The sequence below is a fragment of the Anopheles merus genome, unplaced genomic scaffold (genome assembly GCF_017562075.2).
Source record: "Anopheles merus strain MAF unplaced genomic scaffold, AmerM5.1 LNR4000535, whole genome shotgun sequence".
Lineage (NCBI taxonomy): Eukaryota > Metazoa > Arthropoda > Insecta > Diptera > Culicidae > Anopheles > Anopheles merus.
Genome location: NW_024428115.1, coordinates 18265 through 38253, shown reverse-complemented (window position 1 = coordinate 38253; position 19989 = coordinate 18265). Strand labels below are relative to the sequence as shown.

At 38.7% G+C, this 19989-nt stretch overlaps 1 pseudogene; it reads right to left on the bottom strand.

Annotated features, from left to right (window-relative positions):
- Window positions 1-260: 260 nt before the first annotated feature.
- LOC121602607 lies at window positions 261-11414 on the bottom strand (annotated as a pseudogene).
- Between the last annotated feature and the right edge of the window lie 8575 nt (window positions 11415-19989).

Sequence of the window (19989 nt, the reverse complement as noted above, 5' to 3'; positions counted from 1 at the left end):
CTTACATGATGTTCATAAAACACTCCAATCAATACATTTCGAGCACTGGAATGTATCTTTGCTGTGAAATCATGCCTAAATAAAAGGTGCCCATTTGCCCCACTCACCATATCGCCCCGCTTTCCCTTCTGAATGAGAAAGACCAAATTTGCCATAGGCACAGGAGAATTTGAATTTTATGATTATTGTTTTAAATATTTTTTTCAGATTGTTGGATTCGACTAAACACATGTGACGTTTATCGAAGAGAGTATCAATGATTATCTTATCGTCGCTCAGATAACGCATGTATTTGATTTAAGCGAATAGTAAGTATCATCTCCCTAACATTGTTTTACAATTTACAACTGTTTTTTCCAATGATGAACATCAGATGATCTTGATGGTGTAGCATCTTGTATCCACATCTATTATTTTATTCCGGCCGCTTTTCGCTGTGCTTTCTGGTATGTTCTTCAGCATTTTTTGTAAATTTTTTCCTATCTTTTAAAAATTCTTCCGCCAGGTCTGCACGTAAAGGATGTTCAGGTTCGGGATCATTGACCAACTCTATTAACGCCTGAATAACTAGAATGAAAAAGATAATTTATTTATTTCCCTTCTGTAATCTCTAATTTTAATAAACTTACTAACCTTGGTCTGTTTTGTTGCCGGTTTCCAATTTTCGGCACTTATAATCGGAAGACAAACTTGACCCTTTTCATCAATATTTGGGTGATATATTTTGGTTTTAAACGAAATCTTTGGTGGTTTTAAATGGGTATTCGGCTGGAAAATTTATCTCTATTCTAAAAGCTCCTTTGTTATAGGGGACGTTATCCTTAAGTAAAGATAGAAAAAAAACATTATTGGTTTTATAAACAAGTAACGTCGCCAAAACAAGCCAGTACTGCTGGCAATGGCAATGCTAAACCGTCGTCAAGCTTAAATTAAAAATAATTTAATGTCAGATTTGTATAGCCCATGATTTGTGAGGTATGTACAGTGGCTTACTGATAAATGGAACACGTGAGTATCAGATGATTTCCCGGAAAATATCCTTTATGAACAATTCATTATGAAGCCTTACGATGATCTGCTAGAAATCTCAGAATGTATTAAACATAATATATTAAAAAAAAATACACAAATGACTCTTCCAAGTAATGCCTTTTTAACAGTGTGCGCCGCAAACAGAAATGTGATGACACGCCAGAGAATGAATGGCGAACGAGATCATACTAAAATATTCATAAAAAATGAGGGCATATGCACAAAAAAAGTTGCGTCATTAAGGCCGACATAAGGGCATTGTCCGTACTCGCCTGTAATAATTTTAATTATCACTAACGCATCTGTTGGCGACCAGCGCAAACTAGAGGTCGGTATAATTTATGTGTCAAAATTATTCATTTTGTTGTCTCATCAAGTTTCGAACAGGCAATCAATATGCCGTTTGAAATGTTGATCAACGTCCATAAAATATTACTAATTCGGCCGTCGAATGTTGTTGGACAAATCGTCATTCAAACAATGCGCTGGGCAACATTTATCCCTAGCTTTCAATCTCTATCCATCGTTGGATAAAACTATAGCCTCCTCGACCCAAAACGCTTTTTGACAGATAAATTATACCAGCCTCTAGCTTCCACCCGCCAAAGCTAAGTGGCGTACGCGTTCACAAAAATAACACTAGCCAGTACGGACATTGTCCCCCGCCCTTAAGATTTTAAAATAATTCAAATAATTTAAAACGTTTTTAAGAAACCTGGCCGAAATGAATAAGTCATTACGTAAGAATTAAAAAAACCCATCAAGTACAGTCATTATCCGATATACGCTATCGTACGGGACCGAGCGCAATAGCGTATCTCGAGTTTTCGCGTATAGCGGATTCCTATGGAAAAATAGTTTACACTACCGGTTCGAGGGTTGAAAAATATCGCCACAGAGTTTTGCATTAAAGTTTTTTGTTATACAATAGGTATCTTTTGCACAAATTTAATGAAAAATGCATTAAGAACATTAACGAAATTCAAAAAGAACATAACATATTTCAAAAAATCAAAATATTTGCAAAAAACACATGGAGCTGTCAAATTTAGAGGAATCGCGTACTGCGAATTCGCGTATATCGAGTATCGCGTACTGCGGATAATTGCTGTAATATTAAATGTGTAAGGTAACAGAACATTTCTCTTGCCTTATTACACGTTCGAGAGGTATTTTGTGCCAAAGTCTAAGTTTGATACGGACGTCACACGAAGCGTAAACTCAAAAAGTTTACGCTTGATTTGTATGGGAGAGTGTAAACTTCCTGTCAAAAGATTATAGGGTTGTATGGCTGAAATTAAGTTTACGCCAAAGTTTACGCTTCGTGTGACGTCCGTATGACAGATAAATGCCAAACGAGAAATGACAGTATTTTCCTCCGTCTAATAAGGCCTTTAAGGCCGGGGTACAATGTCCGTACTCGCTATAATTGCATGCGACAGAGTGTGTACCCAACCCTTACCAGTAAAGCTTACCCCAGACGTGACGGACTAGTTTGCGGCTACAAATAAAAGCTACCGCCGACTGCCAAACTAGTCGCCGTTCGTAGCCCGTATACTTCGGGTAATGTGGGTATATTATACGGATGGGCTTATCCCGAAAAATTTTACATCCCTGCTGTACGATAATGAAATAAAGGCGATTTAAGTAAAGTCCTTACCTTCTTTCAGCATCAAAATAAGTTCAAGACAGTTATAAAACACGATAGTTAGAAGTGTACAACGACACTAAGGGCGGTGGCAACGCTTATCGGATGCGATTTTATTGGACGAGATTTATATGGGATTTGACAGATAACGTCGGACGTGCGATTTTGTCGTGCAGTGTAAATGCACGCTGCTCAACAATATTCAATAACATACTCACCCACACTCGAGGGTGGAGACTAGGGAACCATCTTCTATAAGTCAACCCAGATCCTGGCATACGCTGATGATATAGACATCATTGGTCTGCGGCTCTCCTATGTAGCAGATGCCTACCAAGGGATCGAGCAGGCGGCAGAGAACCTCGGATTGCAGATAAACGAGGCAAAGACCAAACTGATGGTGGCAACATCAGTGGGCCCGCCAACAAATAATCAGAATCTACGTAGGCGTGACGTGCAGATAGGTGAACGCACTTTTGAAGTCGTCCCACAATTCACCTATCTGGGATCAAAGGTCAGCAACGACAATAGCATGGAACCTGAGTTGCGCGCAAGGATGCTGGCTGCCAACCGGTCATTCTACAGCCTGAAAAAGCAGTTCACCTCAAAGAACCTGTCGCGGGACGAAGCTGGGACTATATAGTACCTATATAGTACCAGTACTCACATACGCCTCTGAGACATGGACACTGTCCAAATCTGACGAAACCCTCTTAGCCGCGTTCGAGAGGAAGATGCTCAGAAGGATACTTGGCCCCGTATGTGTGGAAGGACAATGGAGGAGCCGTTATAATGACGAGCTATACGAGATGTACGGCGACCTCACTGTCGTACAGCGTATAAAGCTCGCCAGGCTCCGGTGGGCTGGCCATGTTATACGCATGGAAACGGACGACCCAGCCCGTAAAGTCTTTTTAGGCCGTCCACAAGGACAGAGGAGGCGTGGTAGGCCCAAATTGAGGTGGCAAGATGGCGTGGAGGCGTCCGCCATTAAGCCCGGGATAACGGACTGGCAGACGAAGGCGCGAGACCGTGAGCGGTTTCGGACACTCCTGAGGCAGGCCAAGACCGCAAAGCGGTTGTAGCGCCGGATAAGTAAGTAAGTAAGTACTCACCCACACTATCAAGCGACCGCCCCTTCATGTGGCTAACCATTTCTTTAGCTTTTCTACAGTGTAGTTGTCACATCGTTCGGATAAGCTTGTATATTAGGGCCCTGGCAACGCTTTTTCAAATGCAATTTTATCGGACGGCCCAAGGACCGTAAAGATATCAGGTCAAGTTATAAGCCCGTTTTGACAGCTAGGTAGAAGAAGAATCGACGAAGAAAACTGACAGTTAGTTTTCCGCGTTTGGCGAACGCTTCTAGTTCTCGAAGGAAAATTTCCATTTTAAATCACGGGCTGTGTTCTAATAAACTAAAATATTCACCCAAATTGATCTCCACCAAATATTGACCATGCAAAACGTAAACAATCCATCAATACATATACAAGCGGAAAACCATCTGTCAAAATCGGGGGGGATCGCCAAAAGCGCTATAACTACACCTCATTATACATTCCACCTTGGGACGGCCTGTTAAATTTTTATATGAGATTTGACAGATAACGTCGGAAGACGAAATCGCACGTCCGACGTTATCTGTCAAATCCCATGTCAAATTTCGTCCGATAAATAGCAACCGATCAATGTTGCCACTGCCTTTATACCCACTTTGCGAATCACAATCGAATCCACTCCTGTCATACGTCCGTCCAATATGGCCATGTGACAATTCGCGCGTTCTATAATCCGAAATAGGCACGAACTCTCGACATACTCGCGAACTTGACAATTTAAATGACATGTGGCCTAACAAACAATGTTAATATGTTTTAAATACAATTGTTTACTAGTGTTGCAAACAATTACATTAGGTAAAACAATTGAAACATACCTTTTTTATCATGTTATTTATTTTGGTTTCAACGCGTAACCGAATAAGTTCGTGTTGCGTTCACAACATGCAGCGTGCACGAGCAGTACGAACTGCCTGATTTCATAAATTTGAAAATGAGCAAAGTTCGTCAAACGCGGGAATTGTCATATTCGTCCAGTGTGAAAGAGTTCTAAAAGTAAGGCTCAGCCCTCTGCGTTGCCGTATTAATACACGATGCGCAATCTCAGATTGCGCATACAGGCGGTCCCCGAGATACACGGTTAATAGGGACCGAAAACGGCCGCAAAATACCGCGTATCTCGAATTTCCGCGTAAGTCGAATCTCGTGATTTCCAGCCAAAATATCACTAATTTTCGTGAAATTTTGCAAGTAGGGGGTGGTTTTAGCCACCAAATTAATTATTTGGTATGATTCTACTGAATTGAACAGGTTTAAACGATTTGAAATGGTATTTCACATTCGATCAATACGGAAATTATTTGGTATTTCACAATGGATTTGTCAAATTAGTACAATTTGCTCAAAGAACTGTCAAATTTGGAAAACCGCGTATCTCCGAATCTGCGTATAAGAGGTACCGTGTATCTAGGGGACCGCCTGTATATTCGTTTTATCATATGTCAATGACATATGTCATTTCGCATAGCCAACCCTGAGCTATAAACGTCATTTCTATACAATTTCAGATTGCGCCAAGATTGCGCATAAATTTTCAAAATTATATGTCCGAGATATATATTTTTTTGACAGATAAATATATCAAACCGATCCGTTTGACAGATAAATATATGCGCAATCTGAGATTGCGCATCGTTTATTGATACGGTTACATTGAAGAAGCGGTACAGGTAAAAATAAGGCTCAGGCCTCTACGTTACATTGGAAAACATTCCTTATATTAGCCAGCATCGCGAATAAATAAACTCATTTTAACAGTCTTTCAAAGATAATTTTGGTTTTTCCAATTTCAATGGAACGAACATTCCTGTTAAAATAAACGATCCAAATCCAAAATCTGTAAAATAGAGAGGTCGAATCATCCACAACAGTTGATCAAAAACCGTGAAAAAGTTTTGACAGTCACATGAAAAAGCTTCAATCGTTTCATCGCAGCATACATTGAGGATTTAGTTGTGGTGCATGCCATGGATTTTGTCATTTTTGTTAATTTTTACCACATTTTTCATTTGTTCTATTTAAAAAAGTGGACGAATATCAAGAAAAGAGAGAAATAAAGTGCAGTTATCGATTAAAACAAGAGCAGTGTCCAAAATTATTACGAAATCATGTGCATCTCAAGAGGTCGATAGCATAGAGTCTAAGTGTACTGATCGTAATATGAATGTACAGTATACGCTTGGTAATCCGCACGCTCGATAATCCGCACTTTTGATAACTTAAGTCATGAGGTGAACAGTGTTTGATCAAAAGTAGTGAACTATGTAGTATTCTCGACTTACGCGGATTCGGAATTACGCGGTTTTCAGTTTGCTTCATGCATTGGTCAATGCAGTATAAACCGCATTTTTGATAAAAAATTAAATCCACTTGCAAGCGAATAATATAGGAAAATTCTGCACGAATCGTATCAAATAAATGATAATGTGTATTAAAGTACCAAATTTATTAATAAAAACCAAGTACCGTCTTTCCCCGAGTCACGCGAAAAATGCGTTCCGGAGACATTCGCGTAACTCGGATTTTCGCGTAAGTCGAATATCAGGTTTTACAGCCAAATATACTTGATTAATAATGATTTTTGATTGAATAAATTGAAATGTATTACTTATTTAATGCAATTGGTGTAGACAATTCGGTTATTTATCACTTTATAGTGATTTGAAACTTTTAGAAAACTTGAAAATTATTTTTCATTTGGCAATTGAACGAGAAAATTGTACTGATGTCAAATCAGTACAGTCAAATATGAACTGTCAAAAATAAAAATTCGCAAAACTGGAGTGTCGCGTAACTCGGAGAACGACTGTAATCAATTATATTTTCGATGAAAACCCCGAAATTCGACTTAAACGGATATATTCATATATGCGGATTCCTCGGGAAAACACAAACCGCGTAACGCGGCAACATACAGTACGATGATTTTAATTTTGAAAGATAAAAGTTGCGAAGTATTTCGAAGATGAAAGTTGCGAAAAGAATTCGAAGTATTTTTTGCAATTTCGATGCTGGTAAACGTTACAGGGGCGGTCCCGTGGTAAAGTCGTCAACTCGAACGACTCAATAACATGCCCGTCATGGGTTAGAGCCTAGAATGAACCGTGTCCCCGTAGCAAGGTTTGACTATCCGGCTGCGTGGTAATGAATTAAGTCTCGAAAGCCTGTATAGGTCGGCATGTCCGCGTAGGACGGTACGCCAACTAGAAGAAGAACAACCGTTACATACACATTTCCAAAGATTCCACAACTACTCGATCTGGAATATCTATATCGTGTAAACGGCTTTTGGTGTGAAAATTAATACATTATCGAACATTATTTGAAATAAAATACACAATTTCGTAGATTCCGACTCTTCGATTGCGGTTATAAACATCATATTCACAGATATTTGACATACGGCTATTTCGACATACACCGAGACTGCAGGTGAGAGATGGCTGTGAGAGAATTGACAATCAGTTTCTCACGCCGGTGTGTGTACAGCAATTACACGCAATACGCGATACTCGATATACGCGAATTCGCAGTACGCGATTCCTCTAAATTTGACAGCTCCATGTGTTTTTTGCAAATATGTTATGCTCTTTTTGAATTTCTTTTATGTTCTTAATGCATTTTGCATTGAATTTGTGCAGAAGATACCTGTTTTATAACAAAAAACTTTAATGCAAAACTTTGTGGCGATATTTCAACCCTCGAACCGGTAGTGTAAACTATTTTTCCATAGGTATCCGCTATACGCGAAAACTCGAGATACGCTACGCCCGTACGATAGCGTATATCGGATAATGACTGTTTAAGCTCCGAAAAGCGCATGCTGTCAGTTATTTTCTCAGCTGATTTCTCGTTGTAGGTAGAAACGCTCTGAGACATTTTTTCGGTCCCAAATGCAGTCGTTTTTTGGGGCACACCTGTACAGGCGTACTTCGAGTTACGACCCCTCGAGATGCGACGATACCAAAGTGGGTATAGGGACTAGGTGGGCTTATAGGTTTGGCGGGAAGGCCATATTGGACGAACGAATGACAGGAGGGGATTCGATTATGATACGTAGTTTTTCACCCACACTACGAGACATCGAAACAGCCATTGAAATTCACACGCATACATCAACAAATGATCGAATCCCCTCCTGTCATTTCGTTTTCATTTTTCTACAGCACGGCTGTCAAATTGTTCGGGATAAGCCCACCTGTATAATTAACCCACTTTGGACGATACGATGATTTAGATTTTGACAGTTAAAATTTGTGATTGACAAGAAATTAATGTATTTTTTTTTAAATTTCTGAACTGATAACCGTTACACACATTTCCAAAGATTCCACAACTACCCGATCTTGGGTATTTATATCGTGGAAACGGCTTTTGTAATAAAATTAATATATTATCCAACATTATTTGAATAAAATACACAATATCAACTCTGCAATTTCGGTTATAAACTTTATATTCACAGATATTCGACATACGACTATTTCGACTTACACCTTGCTTTGGGACATTTTTTTCGGTCCCAAATACAGTCGTATCTCGGGGGACACCTGTGTATATATATACAGGTATTCCCAGATATACGCTATTCATCCGGACCGGAGGTAATAGCGTATCTCGAATATTAGCGTAAATCGAATTTCGGGATTTTCAGTCAAATTATTGCTAATGATAGTAAATTTTTGTTTGAAATGGTAGGTTTTAGCCACTAGATAAGTAATTCAATCTGATTTAAACAGAAGATTACAATTGTGTACCTTTTAAATTAGATTTAATGTTCGAAAACAGGAGAATTTTACTTGCATTTGACATTTGATGTGTCAAATCAGTAAGGGCCCGCTACGTGAATCGAAAAGTCAAAAAGTTTTCGTCAAACTCAAAAGGGCGACAAGGAGGGGGGGCAGGCGAAAACTTTACGTCAAAAAGATTTCAGCTCTGAGAGCTGACACCTCATCCGAAATCTTTTGGACAGGAGCCCGTAAACTCAAAATGACCGCATTGTAGATGTGAAAAGGAAAAATATGATCATTATCACAACTAAACAATCGTGAAGTCACGCGTATAACCGGCAGTCAACCCCTCTCTACATAATAAAAGAGTATCTATATTCATTAGGTGAAAATTGTTCACAAGTTTTCGCTTGGTTCATATGAGAGTGGTTATGTGTGCACGGTGGTACACAAAACGCGGCTACACGACCCGGAAACTTTTTGACGTAAAGATTTTAGATTTTGTGTTTTTGGGTCGTGTAGCGAGGCCTGTACAATTTGCTCGAAGAACTGTCAAATTTATAAAGTAGCGAAAAGGTATTCCCCGATAAACGCTGATAGGCCCGCGTCTGTGCTCCATCGGATGTGATTTTATCGGAAGGCCTGTCAAAATTTTATATGAGATTTGAAAGATAACCTCGGACGTGTGATTTCGTCGTACGACGGAATCAAAATTTTATGATTTCGTCGGACACCGCATCCGATTTGATCTGTCAAACTAACAGGCCTATTATTTTACTCGAATGACATTCGATTCCGTCGGAAGCACTCGAGTCGAGCGGGAGATAAATTTGTACAGTTTTCGCCATTCGAATCGATGATTTCGTCGACATTTTTGTTCTAGCATCCGTGTGTTAGACAGTTGGTCGAAGCAACCGGCGGTGGGAGTGAGTGTAAACAAACGGATCCAGCACTTCTTAAAATCATTTTTCCCGTAATTTTGTTGGAAATGAAGTAAATATGAGTGATGAGAGTGTTGATAAACTTATGGTAAACTTAATTACACACGTAGACAGTGGCTTAAATTCTTTGTAAGATTAAATTTGCGCGTTTCCGACAGCTTGAGCTGTCGGCAGAAAATCTCTCGAATGCACCTTCTTGTTCGAGCAATACAGTACCGATTTTTACTTCGTCGACTCGAATCTGCCGATGAGTTACTCGAAGCGGAACGTCACTAGCAAAACGATACGAAAATGAACATAATGAACGTGTGAGTGAATCTTCTCGAATGTCGAACGCAATATAATAGGCCTGTAAATGTGTAGTGTTTTGTAGGAACAATCCCAACTTAAGTTTTCATAATCGTTATATTAATAAAATCATCACAAATAATCACAATATCATACGAAAGACTGTTTGACAGCACGTGCGATAAAATCGCATGCGATGAAGCACAGACACAGGCCCTTAATGCAGACCGGGAGCAATAGCGTATCTCAAATATTAACTTAAGTCAAATTTCGAGGTTTTCAGTCAAATTGTAGCTAATTTGCTTGAAGTGATAGATTTTAGTCACTAAATTAGTTATTTGATCTTATTACAACTGAAGATAAAAAATTTATACCTTTTGAAATGATTTATGAAATTCGACCAAAAAGGAATTTATTTTGCATATGACATTCGATGTGTCAAACTAGTACAATCTGCTTAAAGAACTATTAAATTTAGAACATAGCGTACAGCGAAATCGCGTATATCGAGTGTGGTGTTTATTGGAGAATCCCTGTAGAAATAGTCTCCCGTGGTTCCTCTTCTAGGTGCTTCTATGGTTAAAACCACATTACATTGCCATTACATACCCAATTACATACAAATTTGGTATATTTGACTGAAAATAGCGCTATTCGACTAAAGCGGTTTCCTCTCGGTCCACATTAATAGCGTATCTCGGGGACAGCCTGTATAGTGAAGTTGCATGTATCGGGGAATGTGCGTGTGTTTTTTTTTTACAACGAAGGGGAATCCTCGAAATACCCTTTGGGCCACTTCCTTTGGGTGTATGTGTGTGTAATTGGAAATATAATTGTACATATAATAAAACTAGAATAATACAAAAAGCAAACTCCCAGGTTTGCTTCACAAGCACAATCCTTACCGGTACAATCAATCCCGTCCAAAGGAGTAAATTGTTTCATCTACAAGAATGTCACGAAACGATTTCATGCCTGACGATCGGATGTCTGCCAGTTCCTACAAGAGTTGCCGAACAGGAAATCAGATGAAAAAAGAGCCACAGAACCATTACATAGAACATTTCGGTGGATGTACAACTACATGTTACTAGTAGAAAAAAATCATGTTGTTAACATAGCTAAAATTATAACACAACAACAAAATTTGTACTATTCGTAATGTATTGAACTATTTAATTGAGTGTAAGTTTATTAATCACATAACTGATAACTTTAATAGGCCGCACTAAGCCCTCATTCCTATCAATATCATTAATAACTATTGTTTTATTATGTTTTCTACTATACACTTCTACGCCCACGAAATATCAGAAAGTAATTCTACAAAAACCAACTTACTTTTTGCAATCTTCGTGTGGCTGCCATTTTGCTAAGATATATTAAATAAGAGTTGTTATTTCCTGTTAGGCAGCTATATTATCATCAAATTGAAAGATTCAACCTAATGGTGATTTATATCAACTAAGACATTCCCAATGAGCAGGCCCAAAGTCCATTTACCAATCGAAGTGACATTTTGTAAAATAATAACCCAAGACAAATTCGAGCAGTCTGCGAGCTCACAGAAATCCTCGCAATCAGAATGGGTATAAAGGGCTTATTAGATGCAGGAAAATACTGTCAAATCTCGATTGGCATTTATCGGTCAAACTAAGACTTCGGCACCAAAATATCTCTCGTACCTGTAATAAGGCAAAATAATTGTTCTGTTACTTTTACATTTATTATTTAATTTATTAATTTTCTTGGCTTTATCCGAAAGAATCATGCGTTGTTTTCCATTTCTGAGGCCCTTTTCAGTTTTTAGTTTGTAGGCGGAAATTGAAGCCTGTCAGCTGTTTGCATTGTATAGTAGTTTTCGAGCAACAAACTAAGTCGATATAATATACAATCTGATTTATCCTAAGCTGTATATATTAAGAAGCCTGATTTTTATCGCTTCTGCTTCTGAATGGAGATTTTAAGAGTGTTTTGTATATTCGTCAGGCAACAAGAAAGCTTGTTTGAGCAAAAGCTTTCATCCTCCTTTCAAAAAGTGATGTTCAAATTTGGTTATAAAAACATGCTATGAGACCAACTGGACCACCTACAATTTAATTCTAGATTCCATCACCTGATCTCTTAAATGCACCTTGGAATAAATGAAAACCTTTTCAAGTAGGTACTTGAATCTAATTTAAGCTTCGAAGCTAGAATAATCTAGACTGCAAATTGCAGGCCAGTTTTATGTGTGGTTTTGTATGAAGTGTTTACATGATTTAAGCCTCCAACTGTCAAACTCCGTACAAAAAGCTGACTAGAATCGTGAAGGGCCCCAAAAATGGAAAAAACATGAAAAATGTGAGGTTCATGCTTCAGATATGCAGCATGTAAATAAAACAAGAAAATATTACAAACTAAGTCAAATAGAATATGAATATGAATGAATCGAAACTGTGAAATACAAATAAAACATAAATAAAAAAGTCTATATGTTTCATCATTCGCATTGAATCCAAATTTGCAACCTTATGTTAAAAAAATATTGCTTAAAATACATTTTGATAAGAAAATGTGTATCTTGATTTAAAAAAAACAATACTTAGGGGACAGAAACATCGAATAATAAAAATAACAAAAACAATTATAAGTGATAGAAATTGTAGAAAAACGTGCTTTGCTTCGAGATGTGAAATGCAGTGATTACTATTTTATTGAATTTAAATGCTAAGATAAATATTTTCAGAAGAAGGAAGACCTAAGGCAGAATATTACCACAATTGGGGCCCTTTCCGTTGTAAGTTCGTAGGCTGAAATTTCAGCCTGTCAGCTGTTTGCATTGTATAGCAGTTTTCGGGCAGCTATCTAAGTGTGTATAATATACAGGTGGGCTTATCCCAAGGTGTATAAATTTAGAAGGCTGTTTTTATCGCTTCTGTTTATGAATAAAGATTTTGAGAGTGTTTTGTGTGGTCATCAAGCCTTCAGAAAGCTTGTTTGAACAAAAGTTTTTACCCATCCTGTTAAAAAGTGATATTCAAATTTGGTTTTATAGACATTTTACGAGACCACCTGGACTACATACACTTTGGTTCCAGATTCCACCACGTCATCTCTTTGATGCACCTTGGGGTAAATATAAACAACACTGTGTTTTCGAGCAGGCACTCGAATCTAATTCTAGCTTTGAGGCTAGATAATCTAGACTGAAAATTGCAGGCTAGTTTTTGTGTGGTGTTGTATGGAGTGTTTACATGATTTCAGCCTCCAATTGTCAAACTCCATACCAAAAACTTACTAGAATCGTGAAGGGCCCCATTATTAGAATTCACATGAGCTTCCAGTCAGACAGCCTTCTGTTAATTTACCCATTCGAAAAGTTCTGTGTCTGTCATGACAGTAATTTAAGAGCAATGTAGCGGTACGAAGTGTTGTCGTTTGTTGCAGTAAAACGATATAAATAAGAAAAAAAAAAAGATTGTCTTAATGATCTTTTAGTGGAAGAAGACGTCAAGGTGTTCAAAACATATAAATGTAAAAAAAGCCGAGAAATTGCGTTCATTAGTGCTATTTGTGCATCACCTCCGAGTGAAGCGGACGTTCAAGTCGAGTTTGCTAAAAAAATACATTGTAATCGTGTGTAAAAGATAAAGAAGAAGATTGAATTTAACCATTAATCTGTTATATAATAAATTTCGTGTTATTTATAAACAATTTGGCCGAAAAAATTTAAAACAAAATAGAGGACGGAATAGGATCTGTAAAAACTGCTTGAATGGGGAAATTAACGACTGTTAATTTACCATTAAATTACTCTTAAATTACCGGTAATTTAGCGGTAAGATAGGGGTAAATTAAGTCCGATTTGTCCAAGGTTGTTTAAAATATCAGATGGTGGATAAGTGTATTTGGGGGGTCGCCATATTTGAGGGACTTTACGTCATTTTAAAACCGTTATCTAATGGTTTTCGCACACAAAACTTAGCAAATAGAACAGACTTCTTTGTTATTATGTGAATTTTTGTGTGTATTGATTTTATCGAAAAAATGTGAAATATGAAAAAAGATTTGATATTTTTTTATGCACGAAATGTAAAATCATGTGTGTAAGAGTTCTAATCTCACGTAAATTGTCCTTGCGGCTCGTAGATAATGAGGAATTAATGTGAAATTTGAAAAATAATGATTTCTCAGTTTTTATCATCAAAAATGTTGAAAACACAATGAATAATAGAATAAATTTACGGAATAACACAAAATAACACATTTTAATCCATTTTAAATGCTAACTAAGAACTCGCCAAGTTCAAAATATATTTTTAAAGAATATTTAATCGAAAAAATGGGGTGGATAAACTATATGAACAAATTTAACAAATGTAAACAAAGTTTGAATCTTGGGGACCTTAAGTCAAGTGACGAATTGTCAAAATGCACTACCCAGTCAGACAGCCTTGTGTTATTTACCCATTCGAGCAGTTTTTTATCTGTCATAACCAAGGTGGATTAAAAATATCAGGTGGTGGGTTAGGGCCTTTGTGGGGTCGCCATAGTTGAGGGACTTCACGTCATTTTAAAACCGTTAACCATTGGTTTCTGCACACAAAGCTTAGCAAATACAGGCAGTCCCCGAGATACACGATTAAAAGAGACCGAAAACGACCGCAAAATACCGCGTATCTTGAATTTCCGCGTAAATCGAATCTTGTGATTGCTAGCCAAAATATCACTAATTTTCGTGCAATTTTGCAAATAGGGAATGGTTTTCGCCACCAAATTAATTATTTGATATGTTTCTACTGAATTAAACAATTTTAAACTTTTTTAAACATTATTTTACATTCGTTGAATACCGAAATTATTTGGTATTTTACAATGGATGAATCAAATAAGTACAATTTGCTCAAACTGTCAAATTTGGAAAATCGCGTATCTCCGAATCCGCGTATAAGAGGTACCGTGTATCTCGGGGACCGCCTGTAGAACAGACTTCTTTGTTATTATGCGCATTTTTGTGTGTCGATGATTTTATCGAAAAAATGAGATAGATGAACAAAAGATTTGATGATTTTTTATTTACGAAATTTAAAACGATGTGAGTAAGAGTTCTACTCTCACTTAAATTGTCCATGCGGCCATAATGAGGAATAAATGTGAAAATTAAAAAAAAAACATGATTTCTTAGTTTTTGTCATCAAAAATGTTGAAAACACAATGAATTATAAAATAAATTCACGGAATAACACACAATAACACACTTTAAACCATGTTTAATGTTAATTAAGAACTCGCAAAGTCCATAATATATTTTTAAAGAATATTTAATCGAAAAAATGGGGTAGATAAACTATATGAACAAATTTAATAAATGTAAACAAAGTTTGAAATCTGGGGACCTTACGTCAAGTGACGAATTGTCAAAATGCACTAGAGTCCACCACCTGATATTTTTAAATCCACCTTGGTCATAACAGAAATTTAAGAGCAATTTAGCGGTACGAAGTGTTGTCGTTTGTTGCAGTAAAAGATATAAATAAGAACAAAAAAAGTATTGTATTAATGATCACTTAGTGGAAGAAGACGTCGGCGATGTGTTCAAAACTGTTAAATGTAAAAATAGCCGAGAAATTGCGTTTATTAGGGCTATTTGTGCATCACCTTCTCCGGGTGAAGCGGCTGTTCAAGTCGAAATTGCTAAAAAAACTACATTGTAATCGTTAACTTATAGTTAAGGAAAATGATTGAATATAACCATTAAACTGCAATATTATAAATTTCGTGTTATTTATCAACGAATTGGCCGAAAAATAAAAGAAAATAGAGGAATATGATCTGTCAAAACTGCTCGAGTGGGTAAATAAACGACTGCTAATTTACCATTAAATTACTCTTAAATTACCGGTAATTTAGCGGTAACATAGGGGTAAATTAAGTCCGATTTGTCTGACTGGGTAGAGTCCACAATGCAAAATCTTCACAATGCACTAGAGTCCACAACCTGATATTTTTAAATCCACCTTAGATTTGTTTGACTGGGTTATATGGACGTCACACGAAGCGTAACCGTAGCAATAGACAATGCGCAATGTCAGATTGCGCATATATTTATCTGTCAAACGGGTCGGTTTGATATATTTATCTGTCAAAAAAAATTAATATATCTCGGACATATAATCTTGAAAATTAATGCGCAATCTTGGCGCAATCTGAAATTGTATGGAAATGACGTTTATAGCTCAGGGTTGGCTAAGCGAAATGACATATGTTTTGATAAAACGAATATATGCGCAATCTGAGATTGCGCATCGTCTATTGCTACGGTACACTACGGCGTAAACTAAATTTCAGCCATACAACCCTACACGATAGATTTAAAAATATCAGATGATGGAATCTAGTGCTTTTTGACAATTCGTCACGTGACGTAAAGTCCCAGGATTCAAACACTGTTTACAGTTTTTAAAATGGTTCATTTAATTTATCTACCACATTTTTTAATTAAATATTCTTTAAATATATATTTTGGGCTTGCGAGTTCGTATTTAACATTAAAACATAGATTTAAGTGTGTTCTTCCGTGTTATTCCGTAAATTTATTCTATAATTTGTAACGACCAAGCGTTTTACGGGTGGCGGAAGTTTAATTGGCCGTTTTAATAATATTTAGCACAATTCGGAAGAGCACAGAATTAATTATACACAGAAGTCAGTGGCTTACGTCTGTTCAGTTGAATGTCGCGCCAAGAAGAGAGCTTTATTCTATGACAGTTCATCTAGCACACCGGGTGCTCCAGCGGTCAAGGTATAATGCATATATACCGCTGCGTTTGGGGTTCCGGTTGAGTGCACAGTGGGCGATATTAGTCCGGACGTTAAAAATTCAGTGTTTTTTTCTACGTTTTGAGGATAAAAACCAGGAAATTATTTTTTTTTGCAATTTTCACGTTAATTACTCATTATATACGAGCTGCATGGACAATTTACGTGAGATTCGAGCTCTTGTAGCATATCTGCAATACAGAACATATTGTAATACACACTATCAGCCATAGACACATAGTAACACACTTTGGAAAGCCAAGTCACACCGTTGTAACACATTCATTATAACACATTCAGTAAATCAGATCATACCATACACACCCGGAAGAGCTCAAGCCACACCGTTAATATAAAAACAATTGTGACACACTTAACAGAACCAACCGAAACGTACAACATAAGCAGGAACAGTTTATGCATTATAACCCAAAGCAGGAAAAGTAGAAGCATTAAACCCAAAACAGGAACTTAGTGACAAGAACCATCGTTCTTGTCAACAAAAGACAAACGTAACTAGCTGAGTGAAAACAATAACTTTCCAACATAAAACCCGGAACCAACTGTGAGAAACCCTTAACTTCTTTTGAGTATAAATAAAACCAACTCCGATCATGGCAAGTCAGATTCGTTCGGACTGTCAGGATAGGACTATGCCCATCCTACATCTATCGAGTTCTCATTTAAAGAGTTTAGATATGTCCCCCTGCCCAAGGTAAGGCCTCTAAACTCCAACGTTTCCAGTAAGAGAAACCTCTTAAAGGTTTCTATGATCGCCTGGACGATCAAGGGCCGAAATCCCGCTTACAAACAGTATCCACCTCGATTCGATTCGATTCGATTATCCGGCACTACAACCGCTTTGCGGTCTTGGCCTGCCTCAGGAGTGTCCGAAACCGCTCACGGTCTCGCGCCTTCGTCTGCCAGTCCGTTATCCCGGCCTTAATGGCGGACGCCTCCACGCCATCTTGCTACCTCAATTTGGGCCTACCACGCCTCCTCTGTCCTTGTGGACGACCTAAAAAGACTTTACGGGCTGGGTCGTCCGTTTCCATGCGTATAACATGGCCAGCCCACCGGAGCCTGGCGAGCTTTATACGCTGTACGACAGTGAGGTCGCCGTACATCTCGTATAGCTCGTCATTATAGCGGCTCCTCCATTGTCCTTCCACACATACGGGGCCAAGTATCCTTCTGAGCATCTTCCTCTCGAACGCGGCTAAGAGGGTTTCGTCAGGTTTGGACAGTGTCCATGTCTCAGAGGCGTATGTGAGTACTGGTACTATATAGGTACTATATAGTCCCAGCTTCGTCCGTCGCGACAGGTTCTTTGAGGTAAACTGTTTTTTCAGGCTATAGAATGACCTGTTGGCAGCCAGCATCCTTGCGCGCAACTCAGCTTCCATGCTGTTGTTGTTGCTGACCTTTGACCCAAGATAGGTGAATTGTGGGACGACTTCAAAAGTGCGTTCACCTATCTGTACGTCACGCCTACGTAGATTCGGATTATTTATTGGTAGGTCCGCTGATGTTGCCACCATCAGTTTGGTCTTTGCCTCGTTTATCTGCAATCCGAGGCTCTCTGCCGCCTGCTCAATCCCTTGGTAGGCTTCTGCTACATAGGAGAGCCGCAGACCAATGATGTCTATATCATCAGCGTATGCCAGGATCTGGGTTGACTTATAGAAGATGGTTCCCGTAGTCTCCACCCTCGAGTCGCGGATGGCCCTCTCTAGCGCCAAGTTGAATAGGAGACAGGCAAGCCCGTCCCCCTGGCGCAGACCTTTGGTGGTAGCAAAAGGTCCTGAGAGTTTTCCATCCACCCTCACCTGGCATGTGACGTTGGTCATCCACCTCAGTTTTGCTTAAATTGGAAAACGATGACCTTTCTTAAACGATGTTTGAAGGTCACCCCTGGCCAACGCGAGTTCAAAGATACTACATGGCAACCGTCCCAAAATCGAACATATCGTAACAGTCATCAAACATATTACACTCTTACTCACATGATTTTACATTTCGTGCTTAAACAAATTGTCAAATCTTTTGTTAATATATCTCATCTTTTCTATAAACTCAATAGAAACAAAAAATTGCACGTAGTTACAAAGAAATATTTTGTATTTGCTATCCCGCTACGCAAATTCGAGCAGTTTCCTGCGTAGTTTTTTGCGTCGTTTTGTGTCAAAAAATACGCAAAAAAATACGCTAGACTTCAGCCAAAACTACGATAGCCAGCGTATTTCCCCCTGTGCAAAGCGACGGAAGAAATCATGCCCTTTCGCGCATTTTCTCAGGCCTTCTTTTTCCCTCCTACGGCAAATTTGTCGAGCAGCATTTCCAGCTGCCCGTCCCTGACTCTGCCTCATACCCCTCGCCAGAGGGGGCTGTCGAAGGTTTAGTTGTGTTGGTGCGTCAGACGGCCAATCGCTGTCAGCCGTCGTCCGTGCTTTTTCGCTCCATAGCGCTATCTCTTTCTCGCGTGTGGTCAATGCTGATGAGCTGCTGTGGCGCTTAAAAAAACCGTTAACAAACATTGCGGCGATGAAGTTGCATTTTCTCAAATCAAACCAAAAAAGCGCAATGAGTTCAAACGCTGCAATGTAAAAATGACTACGGAATCGCTAGCTCACGCTGGAGGGTTTGCTGTGCAACGCACAGAACCTTTATTCGCATTATCACGTTCAGCCCGGCGCTCGTTTTCCTCAACATACCGTTCCGCCGGCATCTAGAACGCAAGCTGATTGTGAAACCGGCATACTGGAAAGTCTGTGTTGTCTTCCGGAATGTTATGATTCATTGGTCAAAGAAAGGAAGGTGTTCATGACAGTGGCGGATTAGGGGAATCGGGGGAAAGATGAGATGAGGCTCCTGTACATGGTAACTGATGACCGGGAGGAGGGGGTACTGGCACACAGCTGTTGGGAGATTGAACAGCATACTTAATGATATGTCCGAACTACTCGGACTATTGCACACAGCTTCTAGTTATAGTTTTGTATTTGAAAGTCAACTTAAGAGTAAAGCGGTGATGAGCTATCGGCTCCTTTTATACCGCATGGTTGCTATGCTTGCTAAGTGTTGCTATGTGTTCCATTATCCCTGTGGTAACTGGGATCCAACATTTCCCCCCTTAAGGTTTGAACATCCAATAGGGCTTGAAGCGAGCAGGAAGTTGGATTGTTCGTCGCGGTCTGTCCATTGTGGTTGTTGCCTGTTCGCTTAGTTCTACTGGTACAGGAGTTTGTTCGTTGTCTACTGGTACGACCATTGAACCGTCGCTGTTTTCGTGTTCATCTTCTGAAATATCTTCTGTTAAGAAGGAGTTGCTCTGGCTGACGGCTACTGCTTCTTCATCCTGTGAATAAACATCTGCATAAATTTCGGTTGATGGTACTTCAACAGGAAATTGTATCCCGAAATTGTCG